At 48.1% G+C, this 3,525-nt stretch overlaps 1 long non-coding RNA gene across 1 annotated transcript; it reads left to right on the top strand.

The window, feature by feature from the left end:
- Nucleotides 1–676: 676 nt before the first annotated feature.
- Nucleotides 677–3,263, top strand: LOC114671527 (uncharacterized). The gene is made up of 2 exons (XR_003721574.2): nucleotides 677–864; nucleotides 2,971–3,263. It is a non-coding gene; the product is annotated as an uncharacterized LOC114671527 (long non-coding RNA).
- Nucleotides 3,264–3,525: the final 262 nt, after the last annotated feature.

The following is a 3,525-nucleotide window of genomic DNA, read 5'->3' on the forward strand; positions in this document are numbered from 1 at the left end:
TATATCAAACATGCAATAGCATTTCCTAGATTCTCTATCCATTTCCCTTCACCCGTGGAGGAATTCCAGATCTAATCATAGGCATTTATGGGAACCACTTTCATTGATGCCTAATCACCATGTAGTAGGAGAACTGTCATGTACACCACTGCATGTGTAAGATTAACCTTACATTTTACCGGATTATATGTTTCACCTGATTATCACATTAAACTTACAAAAGCACACTCAGTCTTCAGCAAGTTTGTCCACTCTGCATGGCTGACCACTCCTAGAGGATAGTTATCTGCTCACGCTTTAGAAAAACTGGTCAGAGCTTTGTTGAGAGTAATTTTTGATACCTCTTCTGCACCCTTCACAACACCTGGCCACATGCTTTGTGGCCATGTTGGAAGACTTCATAAACATCTGCAAAGATAGTATACTTATTGAGAGAATGTGGAGCTCACCAGAATACATTAAGAGCTTGCAGAACGCTCAGTGGCCAAGCTGTTGGAAGACTCCCCAGGACTTCTAATCTGGCAGGAAGACTGACACATTCCTAAATGAGACTTTGAATAATTATTTAAGAGACATGTGATTTTAATTGTTACCTTTGGACTTTCCAGATACTGCTAAAATAACAATTCTGCCATTAGCACCTTAGCCCTAGGGTAGAAGCGAATTTCACCTGGAGCAAACTTCCTAATATGGAGAGGGAAGGGAAAGTGCGGGGACATGGAGAGATCTGGGATGGGAGGCAGCCCCAGTTCTGTCATTAACTGGGGATTTGGGATGTTTGCCCACTGGGCTCCTGCTCTGTAAGATGCACTTCATTTAAGCCTTAAGCTGCTGGTCTTCTGGGATCACTGAGAGCAACAAAAGGTACCATGGAGGTGAATGTCATGAGCTAAGTTCTGTGATTGTGATGGGTTGGGAGGGTCAGTGGGGGTCAGCATTTAATTAGTGTTCAGGTGTAGCCCATTCCGCAGTTACTTGTGGGTCAGAGGTTTGCTGAGGGAGGGAGAGACGGGACAGGGTCCTAAATGCCACGGAGAAGATTCACCCAACTAAAACTCACCCTCCCTTCATTTGCCGAGCACAGCATAGTCTCCCTGCTTGCCTCAGTCCTTCTAGGCCTTCTGAATCTTCTCTCAGACATCTCTCTCTCTCTCTCTCTCTGTTTTTTTGTTTTTTGTTTTTTGTTTTTGTTTGTTTATTTTGTTTTTAGCAACGTGGTGCAGCTGATGGATTAGACAGTCCTGACATAGGATTGAACCCTTCCCCATTCCACCCAGTTACACAGAGGACACATTCCTGAAACACATTGTGTTAACTACAAATGTAGGACCAGAGGAAGTCTGTGGGCTGAGGGCTCAGGGCAAGGCAGCCACTGAGGCATGAGCTCAGGTCTCCATACATGAGAAAATCTTGTGCAGTGAGTTCCCGGCCTCAGGGCAGCACCTCTTCCCAGGCGGCTCCAGCCTGTGACAGAGAACAGCAGGGGTACTTGGGTCTGGCCATTTCTGCCCAACATGGGACTCCTCCAGCAGGACAGCCTGGCTCTGCATGGAGCTCCAGATAGGGCTCACTGGACTTTCTCAGCATTGCACTGCAGCAGAGGCTCTCCCTGCTTCATCCTCCCTCCTTCCTCATCCCCTTTCACAGGCATCAGACCTATCACATGACCTAAAGCCCTTCCCTGCCTGCTCCTATTTCTCGTCCCCTTTCTCTTTCGCAGTCATTTCCCTCCTCCTGAATTACTCACACTTCCGATTGTTTTGGTGTCTGCCTCCCAGAGGACCTGAGCTGACATCCAGCTATAGGCTCAAGAGAGGAGAAATTTATTTTAACTTTAAGAGGTTATTTTGATTCAAAATACAGCTCCATAATGTTTTACCCATAATTTAAAACTCAAAAATCTCGAAAACACCAAAACTTGATCTGACTGTATATGAGGCTATTCGAATCAGCAATTATTCTACTTCATAAATTATGAATAACATATTTATATTAAATACATTTATTACAGAAATATTAATGTGATTGGTTACGGGATGCTGCTTCTAACTGATGGGCATATCATATGCAGTGTATGTATTATATGAAATCTCTAATATCTAAAAACATCTGAATTATGAAAAATATCTAAGAGTTGTGAAGAAGGGATTGTAGACCAGTACTATATACAAATTGAAGTCTATGAAGCAGCTCATCTCCAAAGGAGAGCCCATTGAACCACGCCTCCCAGTGATGGCACCGGCTGCTCCAGACGGCCTGCTGCTATCATCATGCTAGCTGCAACCAGGAGGCATAGCTGGGACTGCACGCTCAGTGGAGCTGGTGGGAGCTGGGACAAGCAAGAGCCCTGCCCCCCTCCCCCTTCCAAACTGGGGCAGGAGCTCTCTGGGTGCTGCTGCAGCTGCCCAAACTGCAGCTGTAGACTCAGGCCTCCTGCTCTATGGAGCAGGAGGGATGCCCCTACTCCAGGGCAGGGCTGCAGCTTCCCAAACCATCACTGTGGATTCAAGCCTCCCTGTGCTCTTGGGGAGCTTCCCAGGTGCCACTGCAGCTGCCCAAACAGAGATTGTACACCCAGGCTCCCACTGCACTGGGCAGATAGGAGTCCCACCCAAAACGCAGCTGCAGACTCAGGCATCCCTGCACTCCTGGGGGCCCAGGGAAGGCTCTCTTGCCCTTGCAGGCTCGGAAGTGCCTGCTCCTCCTCCTCCTTCTCTCTGCTATTGGCACTCCTTCCAATCTGGGAGAAGTCAGGCCAAGCCTGGGTTCCATCAATGGCAGCAGGAGGCATACAGGTTCTTGGTCAGAAGGGGTCAGTCCCGGTGAGACCCTACTTTCAGGCCAAAAAGGGCCTGAAGACTGGGGGCTGGGCTGCCAGTCTGACAGACCAGAGTGGGGACTTGTGGTGCCTTTTCCAGCCCTTCCATGGCGGCCCATGGACCAATGGGCACACATTTCCTCCCTTCTAAGGTCCATAAAAGCCCCCAGCTCAGCCACAGCAAGCAGAGGATGAATAAAACAGAGACACAATGGGAAACCAGCTGCAGAGAGGAGCTACCCTCTCTGCTAAGAGCTTCAGACACCTGCAGAGATGTCCAGACTACCAGCTGCAGAGAGAAACAGTCCTCTCCAGGCATCCTCTCTGGTGGGAGCTTGATACTTGATGGGACAACCTGCCTACAGAGAGGAGCCACCCACTGCAGGTCTCCTCTGAGCTGTCGTAACACTTAATAAAACTCCTTTTCATCTTGTTCACCCTTCACTAGTCTGTGTACCTCATTCTTCCTGGATGCAGGACAAGAACTTGGGCAAAGGCACCACTAGCCACAGAGGTTTCCAGCCAGAAAATCGACACCCCAAAGATCCCATAACACAAGTCCTCATGCCCTGGTGTGGTCTTCTCACCTTGAGTCTGGGTGCTTTATCTGTAGAATGTGGCAGAAATAATACTGTGCCAGTTCTGCACACATGCTTTAAGAAAGTTTAGCAGTTTCTACTTTTATACTTTTAGATGATCTTATCTAC

This window comes from Macaca mulatta, chromosome 12 (assembly GCF_049350105.2).
Source record: "Macaca mulatta isolate MMU2019108-1 chromosome 12, T2T-MMU8v2.0, whole genome shotgun sequence".
Lineage (NCBI taxonomy): Eukaryota > Metazoa > Chordata > Mammalia > Primates > Cercopithecidae > Macaca > Macaca mulatta.